Source organism: Eschrichtius robustus, chromosome 21 (genome assembly GCF_028021215.1).
Source record: "Eschrichtius robustus isolate mEscRob2 chromosome 21, mEscRob2.pri, whole genome shotgun sequence".
In the NCBI taxonomy this organism is placed as follows: Eukaryota; Metazoa; Chordata; class Mammalia; order Artiodactyla; family Eschrichtiidae; genus Eschrichtius; species Eschrichtius robustus.
In genome coordinates this window covers 29,467,563-29,477,897 of record NC_090844.1, presented here as the reverse complement: position 1 = coordinate 29,477,897, position 10,335 = coordinate 29,467,563, and positions in this window count along the sequence as shown.

Genomic DNA, 10,335 nt, shown 5'->3' with positions numbered 1-10,335 from the left:
AAGTCTAAAGCAGCCATCACTCAACCCGGAGCCAAATCAAATAAAAATAGAGAGGAATAAATAAATAAAAGTGAGATTTAGCCAAAAATGGGGGGAAAAAAGAAAGCCAGAAAGAAAGGGAGCTCACATTATCAACCAATAAACCCAATAATCCATTAGTGACCAAGGTTGCTGAATAATATAGTACTTTCTCAGTGCCATAATTTATACTGCAGACTAGAGAATAGACACGGTTATTAGAGTGAGGGCTACTGGATGACACATGATGCATGACCGAGCGGCATTGATCTTCACACAACAGGAAGGTGTCTAGACCGGGAGATGTATGGCTATGCGATTCAGAGCAGGGCATATTTCATGGGAGGCTTAATGGAGTAGTGGAGCCAGTGATGGATGGGTTTGCCCAGTTTCAGTAGCAGTGCAGTTATAGCAGTGCTAATGTCTGACCTCTTCTGGGCCTCCTGTCCTTCATTCAGTCAGGGTGACCTCATTTAAAGGGACAGAAAACGAGATAGGGAGGCGGGAGAGGGAGGGGGGAGGGGAGGGCTGAGGGAGGGGGGAGGGATCGGGGGTCAAGGGGACTAGCCAGCACAAGGTGGCCAGGGTGGCCCTGTGGGAGGGATTTAAATAGAGGAGACGAAAGGGAAGAGGCAGGGCAAGCATTAACGTGGAAGCCAGCCCAAACATCCAGGTCCCACATAATGAGCTGGTACAATAAATGAATGAAAAAGCTCTTCAGTGCCTCTCTGCTTCTCTTCCCTCCGCAGTTCAGGAGTCCGATGTGGTTGCCCTGGAAAGCCCGAGGCTCCCTCCACTGCAAGAATAGGTCTCCATCCCCAGAGGAGAGAACCAAGGAATGAGGTGAAAGTCTGAAAGTGAGAGACAGGGCTGGAGGGGTGAGGATATTCTGAGAAGAGCAAGTTTGAGTAATCTACATCAATTATGCAACAGCGAGAGAGCCGACGTGCACTCCCCCAGCCCTGGTAGATGATGCTTAATGCATCCTAATGACACTCTTGATCATTCCTCGGGAAAACTAATGATTCATGCAACGGCCAATCCAAGCCTAAGGAGCTTTGCTGCTGGTGGTTTTCCCCCCTACCCTCTCTTTCTCTTTTTTTGTAAATTCTTTTCTCTGTAGAAGTATTGCAGAGATGGGCAGGATTGCAATCTAGCATCTTAGCTGCTATTTAACCAAGACAGAAACATTTATCATTCTTCGGTCTTTTTTTCCCGTGTTCTCCATCATTTCCAAGTTACACCTTATTGGGAGTTGACTGGTTTAGATGTGGTAGTGAGGGCCCAGACAGCCCCATAACACTGTCCACTGTGGGATGAAGGGAAAAGGTTGAGCCACTAACATTTCTTTCATACTTTCCCGCTGCCACACCCTCCCCAGCCACAATGAACACACAACTCTCTCCTAAAAAGACGTGTTCTTACTCTCAATCCACAGCAAGACATTAGCCAAGGTAATCTGACTTCTTCTTCTTCTTCTTCTTCTTTTTTTTTTTAACAACAGACATTTATTTCTCACCTTTCTGGAGGCTGGGAAGTCCAAGATCAAGGTGCCAGGAGATTTGGTTCCTGGTGAGGGCTCTCTTCCTGAGTTGTAGAAAGACACCTTCTCTCTGTGTCCTCGTATGGCTGGGAGAGAGGGAGCTGTGGTCTCTTCCTTTCCTTTCCTTTTTTTTTTTTTTGAAGTATAGTTGATTTACAATACCGTGTAAATTTCACCGTGTATAGCACAGCGATTTAGTTATATATATATATATATTCAGTTACATATATGTTCTTTTTGAGTTATGTATAAATATATATATACCTGTATTCTTTTTCAGATTCCTTTCTCTTATAGTTTCTGACTTACTATTCTTTCTTTAGCATTCTTTATTTCTTATTTTATATTGGAGTATAGTTGATTTATAATGTGTTAATTTCAGGTGTACAGCAAAGTGATTCAGCTATATATATACATATATCCACTCTTTTTCAGATTCTTTTCCAATATAGGTTATTACAGAATATTGAATAGAGTTGCCTATGCTACATAGTACGTTCTTGTTGGTTATCTATTTATATATACTAGTGCGTATTGACTTACTACTCTATTGAGTACTAGAATATGAAAGGGATCCTGTGGGTAGGATGGGTATTTGGTGAGTTCCAATACCACAGATAGTGAACATGAGAGAGTAGTTCTAGGGCTTGGGGCATTTCAGTGTCAGGGACTTTGAAAGTTTCTTTATAACTTTGGCCTTTGTTTATTCCTCCAAAAGTTGTGTAGAAAATTATATCAATCCCTAAGGCTGTTCTTAGCAATCATTAATTAACAAGACATACGTTAGCTGGCAGAGGTGAGTGCCAGGGCATGGGAAGAGGAGGTACTCCTCCAGGAACTCAACAAATATTTATAGAGAGCCTGCAGTGGGCTGGGCTCTTTGTCCTGGAGATAGATCAGAAAACAAAAGAAGTGGATCTCACAGTGCATTAAGAAGACAAACGTTAAACAGATTATCACGTAAGACATAAATAAGTCCCAGAAAATAACTCATGCTGTTAAGAAAAGAGCAAAAAAGGAACCAGCATTTTTGAGCACCTACTTGATAGCAGGCACCGTGCCCAGGGAGTGATTGATAGATATTATTTTACTTAAATGAGAATATCCTGAGGTGAGGGTGACTGTGCCCTTTTTGCAAATGACAAAACTGAGACTCAAGGAAAAGAAACACGTTTCCCAGGGTCACATGGCAAAACCAGAATGTCATCCAGTTCTATTTGACCCCAAAACTGCTCACAACATTAGAAATCTACTTTGCTTCCTACATAGAATTAAGCTCCTGGTGGATTAAGTATGAAAAATGGAATCTCTTAGATGAAAATATATTTTTAGTCCAAAGGCGCGCATTGAAAGCAAACCATGAGTACATTCGCTTACATCAAAAGTCGATTTTGGATGACGTTGTTTCTGTCCAACGTGGAGTAACAGGGTTTAATCTTTCACCCGAAACAACTAAGAAACCAGACAAAAAAAGATGCAAAAACAGGAAAGGAAAGACAGTGATTCCCGAGAGATGGGAAATGATGAAGTGAGGCCTATCATGTCCCAGGTTGCTGCCTGGGAGCAAGGAGGGGGGACCCAGGCAGAGACGGTGGTCTCCCCGACTGAAAACACAGAGCTCAGGGTCCTGAGATGCCAAGGCTGCACCGAGAGCTCAGAACTGCAGAGACCTTTGGAGAGGCCTCCTTAAATCAGCGCAGTGTCATGAAAGAACCCGAAAAAGACCAGAGCCAGAAAAAGAACCACCTGAAAATATTAGGAGGGAACAATATCTGTTTCAATTTTTTTTTTTTTTTTTTTTGGCCATGCCACACGGCTTGCGGGATCTCAGTTCCCCGACCAAGGATCGAACCCCGGCTACGGGACTGAAAGCCCGGAACCCTAACCATGAGGCCACCAGGGAACTCCCTAATTTCATGTATTTTTTAAATGGTTATTTTTTTAAGAACATTAAAATAATCGAAAAACGTCAGTTATAATTGTTACTTATACAAAGTGTTCAACCTGAAAGCTCAGTTCTGCAAAGTGCCTGGTCATCGGCAGAGACCGACAAACAGTGAGACCGGAAGTACTCTAGCAGCCCTCACCCTGGCCACATTCTGTGGAGTACTGAATTTGTGAGGGGCACTGACCTCAGCACGGCACAGGTCACCCGATCTCTGGGCACAGGAGCTCACCCCTAATTAGAACAGAAGGCAATTATGGCACAGGGAGGTAAATACTAAATACAGCAGCAAGGGGTGGGTTGGAATTCAAAGGGAGTTATAGAAGCCTGAGCTCACAGCCCTAGGGTGGGAAGTGATATCTAAGCTGAGTCCTAAAGGATAAGCAGGATCTAAGTGAAAGCAGAGGGTGCGGAATAAGTTCTGGGCTTTATGCATAGCAGGTGCAAAACCCCTGCAACAAGGAAGAGAGAAAAGTGGAACAGCAACTGTTTCTCAGTGACTGATGGATTGAGTTACATGTGAGGAGTGGCAAGAAAGGAGAAGAGGCAAATAGGATCCATACCTTGAAGGGCTCTACTAGCCATTTTTAGGAGTCTGTGCTCTAACCCAAGGACAAAAACGGAAGGGATAGCGAGTGGGGAGTTGAAGTGGAGTATTTTAAAGGTTTTAGACAAAAAGTGTTACTGTGAGATTTGCATTTTAGAAAGACTTCTTTGGGGACTGCTGGGTAAAATGAAGTTGTGATTATGAAGGTTTAATTTCTGCCTCAGAGAATCCTACGAAAATGACCTATAAGATTAAAAATAAGAGAGGAAAAACATATAGCAGTGCCAGGGACCAGGACGAGTGTTGCCTATAATCCAGCATGGAAGTTCAACAAAGTTTAAGTAAATAATGACGTTGGATCTAATGAAACATACATCAGATCTCTTAGTATATACAGAATCATGTACTCTCTAAATAGAAATACATCTTCTTTTGAAACAGCCGTGCTATGTTTATGAAAATTAATCCTACTCTTGGCTACAAAGAAATCTTCAATAAATTTCAAAGGCTAGAAATTTCACAGGCCCCAATGTCTGATCAAGATGCAAAAATAAGAAATTCTAATAAAAGTGCATACGTAAACAATCACTTGGACACTAGAAAGAAAAAAAACAACTTTTGCATAGAATGAAATGAAAAGCAAATAGAATCTGTAATTACAGACTATTTAGAAAGTCACCAATAAGTATAGATGCATTTGAAAAATGAATAAAATAATTATCTTCCCAAAATATTTTATGGGGAAATATTCAAGAAGCAAATACTTCTTATCCTATTTAAGCCATTTCAGAGCATAGGAAATGGTGGAAAACTTCCTAGTTAACTTCCCAGCTGTCATAATATTAAACCCAAAACATGACAATACTTTAGATATAAAAACTATAGATCAATCCCATTTTTGAGTATAAGTGCAAAGATCCTTGAAATATTAGCAAATTGTATCCAATAGAATTCTGAAGGATGGCTATGGGTGGACAGAAAAGGATTATTCCAGAGATGCAAAGATGCTTTAGCATTAATCTATTTTAAATAATATTCACCACACCAATAGCCAAGCAAAATTATGACAGTATCTTGATAGATGCCCCAAAAGATTTTATAAAATTTAATTTCCATCCATAATTAATTATAAACACAATTCTTATGAAACTTGAAGTATAAAAATATTTTAACATGATGAATGACAGGTGTATGAAATAAAAAGCCATAAATATGTTTAAATAATAAAACACTAGACAGTCCCACTTAAGTCTATGAAACATACTGGCTACCAGCACTATCACTTAGAATTCTGAGAGTCCCAGAAATAGGACAGGAAAATATGAAGCTTAAATACTGGAAAGGAGAAGAAAAATTTTGATGTAATTTACAGATTATATTCGATAACCTGGGAAATCTATAAGATGGATTTGGAAAACTATTAGCGTTAAAGAGTATTTAATAAGATGGCTAGTTACAAAATAAATATACAAGCCTTCATAGGTTTACTCTACACTATAAACAGACTATTGGATAATATATGAATAAAAATCCCGCTCATATAGCATCAAAAGATCATTTAATTTCTGGAAAATAAGCAACACTAAAATTTGCACTAACTACATGAAGAAAATTTCATCCTTGTACTGAAACATATAAAAGACGGCTTTAATTAATAAGCATGCATGTGTTTCTCAGTTGATAGAAAGAACAGTAATTTATAACTTTAATGTAATTACAATCAAAATTTGAATAGAAATTGGAAAACATTAACGAATGATACTAAAGTTTGTACAGACAATACAGAAACCAAAGAAATTTTGATAGAGAAGACATGAGGGGTTGCTTATTCTTGCACATTAAAAAATTGTGGTATAAAAGCTAAAATAGTAAAAACTGAGAGAGACAGACAGACAGACATAGATCAGTGAAACTAAATTGAAAGTCCAAAACTGACTGAAGTGTTTTTCTGGGATTTTGCATATGTGGAAAATATGGCATTTCAAATCAATGGAGAATCTATTAACCAAATATATTGGTTAATAGATTGTATTCAGATAACTAATTAAATAATTGGAAATATATACATACAGCCCAACTTACACCTTAGTCCAAAATTGATTCCAGATGTATTAAACCATTTAATGCCAAAATTTAAAAACGTATAAGTAAGAGTAGAAGAATGCAGTTGACTTCCTACCTGCTGTGAGGGAAAAGACCTTTTTAAGCATTAAAGCAAGGGGAAAACTATAAGGGAAAAAGTTGACAGATATCATTACATTAAATTTAGTTCCTAAACCATAAATGTACAAATGAAAACAAGATTATAATTTTTGGAAAGTAACTGGGACATATATAATATCTACAGCAACTTTCATATAAAAAGAAATTAATAAAAAATATCAAAAGCAAAATGTGTGAGTGCCATGAATCAATCATTAGGGAAAACATATTCAAATAACTCAGAAACATATGAAATTATGTTTAAATGACCTCATCAAAGAAATGTAAATTAAAATAATGATACTTTATTTTGCCTATGAAATTGGCACAATTAAAAAATAGTTAACGTGGAAACGTTTTGTGGTATATTATTTAGTGGTAAAGAGTGATCAAAACAATATGTATAGGATATGATCTCAGTTGTATTTTAAAAGTATGCAGCATACAATATATGCACATATACAAAATGGGCCATTTCTGTTTTTATCTTGGTGTTCTTCTGTGGTTTTAACATTTAATAGATATATGCATGACTTTTGTAGTCAGAAAACATTCCAAAATGCAGAGAATGAATTTTAAAAGTATAAACCAAAAACAGAAAGCAGACAAGGGCTGCTGTAGCCATGTAAAGTAGAAAGTCAAAACAGAGGCAAACACGTTGGAGACTGAAAGGAAACAATCTATTTCAGAATTACTAAGGTCACTAGTGGTAGACGGCAGGGGAAAGGGAAGAAAGGGAAAAAGAGCCAAACAGGGCTCCCAGCCTTTATTTGGGCCACTGGGTGGAATGGTGGTGATGGTCTTGCTCACTGAGATAGGATCAGTGGACCAGACGTGGGTGGTCAGTGGAATGCAGGTGCTGATATATTGAGTTTGAAGTACCTATTGGCTCTCTACCAGGAAAGGTTGCAATTCAGAAGGAAAGTCTGAATGAGATATATCTCTATCTCCAACTATCTATCTATCTATCTATGTATCTATCTATCTATCTATCATCTATCGTCTATCTATCTACCTATCATCTATCAATCTATCCACCTACCTATCTATCGTCTATTTATCTATCTGGAAGACGTTAACATATAGATGACTACTGGAGCTGGGATGGGATCACACAGGGAGATTTTGCAGAGAAGAGGGCTGAGCCCAGAACTTTGAGGCACACCTACATTTAAGGGACATCATTGAAGATATGGGCTGAGGAAGAAGAAACTATGAACAAGTCTGAGAGTTAAGAAAAAAGCCAAGAGAATGGACTCATGGAGTCCGAAGGTAGAGAAGCAATCCAAGATCTAACAGGCGTGAGAGCCGTGAAAACACTGAAAGATGCACCCTTGACTGCTGAAGATGGGGGCCAGGTTAGGGTGGTGCATTTCAGGGAAGAGAGAGGAATCAGCAGCATCCAGTGTTGCCAAAGGGTCAGGAAAGTGAAGGCGTAAGAAGTAGAGACTAAGGAGGCAGTGGAATTTGGGCAAGAGCTAGTTAGATGAAGCAGTAGCGTGGGGCCTGACCAGGTACACTGAGGAGAGAGACGGAGGAGAGGAAGTGGCGATGGGGAGTGAGAGAGCTTTTTTGGACCATCTTGGCTGTGAATGGGGTAGAGGCAGAGGGTGGAAGCTATGGGGGCCATGGAGGTATTTTTACTTCTAAGCTGCCTTCAACTTGACCTTGTTTTCATGCTGATGAAGAGGAAGGGTCTCTGGGGCAGGGAGTTGGGGTGACAGTGGGGCGCACAGAGGAGATAACTGGTTAGATGCACTCTCCTAGGGGAAGAGCAGAAGTGGAGTTCTGGGCCCAGGTGGGTCATGCTTCATCTTGGCCGTGATGGAAGGACGACGGGTGTGTGTGTACGTGTGTGTGTACATATGTTTGTGTGTGTGTGTGTACGTGTGTCTGTGTGTGTGTAGTGTGTACGTGTGTGTGTGTGTGCATGTGTGTATGTGTGTGTGTGTAGGGGGTGGATGGCTACTGGACTTAGCTGGGGAAGGAAGGGGTCAGGGAGAGGAGTCGCTTCCAAGAGCACATTCTCCATATGTGGTTGGCGCCCTTTAAAAGGTTAAAGTGATCTTGCAATTGAGAGAAGCATCGTGAAAGCCAGGGTCAGCCACTGACACGGCTGTCGGACCACGAGACTCTTACAGAAGACAGAGAACGGCGACGTTGTTTTGTGTACTCACCGTCCTACCCACCACGGTGCCCATCCCGAGTAGGTTTCTGCTTCTCCCCACAACCTGGCCACCTGTCTTTAGCAACCAAGCTTGGCCCCTATTAGGGTTTCTCCCCTTCCACTCCATGTTAGATCTTGGATATCTTTTGGCTTCTATTTTCGTCGTGAAGTAGGAGCTGAATTAGTTTACTGAGAGAGATGGAAGATGGAGTGCAATGTGGAACTTAAGATTTAAAATACCAGTTTTACCCTCCGGGGGAAAAGCATTTCAGGTAGACAGAGCAGCAGTGGGGAAGGCCCTGAGAGGGGCATTCTCTGGCTCATTGGAGGAAGAGCAAGGAGGTCAGGTTGGACAGAGAGCGATGAGAGAAGTGCAAGGTGAGGTCACAGAGGGAGCTAGGGGTCAGATCCTGCAGAAGGGCGTCACAGTGGTCCAAGGGAGGGATACCTAAGCTGGTAAAGCAGGGTGGGGTGGTGAGAGAAGTGAGATGCAGACTATATGTTGTCCCAAAGCGTTTGTAGATGGATCACACTTGAGGCCAGGATGGTGCTGAGGATTTTACCCCGAGTAGCTGATTGAATGGTGGTGCCATCACTGAGAAAGGAAAATGTTAATGAAGAAGGTGAATATCCAGCAAGGCTGATCAAGTAAAATAGAGACGAGGCAAACATGTACAATGTTAAGCTAAACGAGAGATATCACAGGTGAAATAGATTTTGAAAATGTTGGAAGAAAAATTCTAACAACAATAAATCCATATGTTAGTATACTAAGGTAAAATGGGGAATGCTTGGGGAAAAAATATCACGATTGGCAAAAAGTAAACTAAGATATGACAAAATCAATAGCTATTTTAAAAATTGAAATAATTTTCATTATGGCTTCACCCTCTAAGTATATGTGTATGTGTATACATATATATATGTGTGTGTGTATATATATATATATATACACTAGATATATAAGTAAATATATTCCTAAGCCAAGATTATTATATATATGAATTATATGACTTTTGTTAGTTTTTTATTTTAATGTACACATACATATGTATGTCTGTGTGTGTGTATATACAAGTAAATATATTTCTAAGCCTAGATTATTATATATATATGAATTTTATTACTTTTATTTATTTATTTATTTTTTTAAAAATATAGTTGATTTACTTTATTATATTAGTTTCAGGTGTACAACCTAGTGTACAATCTACAACCTAGATTATACCCCATTTAAAGTTATTATAAAGTGTCGGCTATATCCCAACAATATATCCTTACATCTTATTTATTTTATACATAGTAGTTTATACCTCTTAATCCCCATCCCTACCTTGCCCCTCCCCCATCCCTCTTCCCGCTTTCAAGAGACATATAATTGTATTTAAGTTTTCAAAGAATAGAAAATGAGAGAAAACCGCCCGATTTATTTTTAAGGGAGGGGGGTGTGTATTTGATATTCTCTTCTCTCCTCACCACCTTACATATCAAATCATTTCACCAGTAAAACTCCTACATGCCTTCTCACAGGCTGGCCACATATATGGTGGTGTTACAGATTTCAGGGTTATGTGACTTCCTCCAGTGATGAGCTGGGTTTTGTGAGAATTAAAGAAAGAAGGAAGACAGGTGGGGGACTCAGGGCAGGTATTGGGAGGTGTGTGGACGGAGGGTGGGATGGGCATCCCCTAGCACATTCTTGGCACTAAGGACAACAAAACAGGTCTGTTCTATATCCAGGAAGTCCGTATATGGCATCTTTTCACTGCGGCCTTCTTGCTGAAGATTCCTGGTGAAAAGACCTCTTACAGTTCTTTCTTCTTTCACCTTTCTTCCCTTTCTTTGGTCAGAAATCTTGTTCCTGTTTTGTGGAAGGACATGGCCTAGAGCCTGTCCGTCGGGTGACTGCAGGG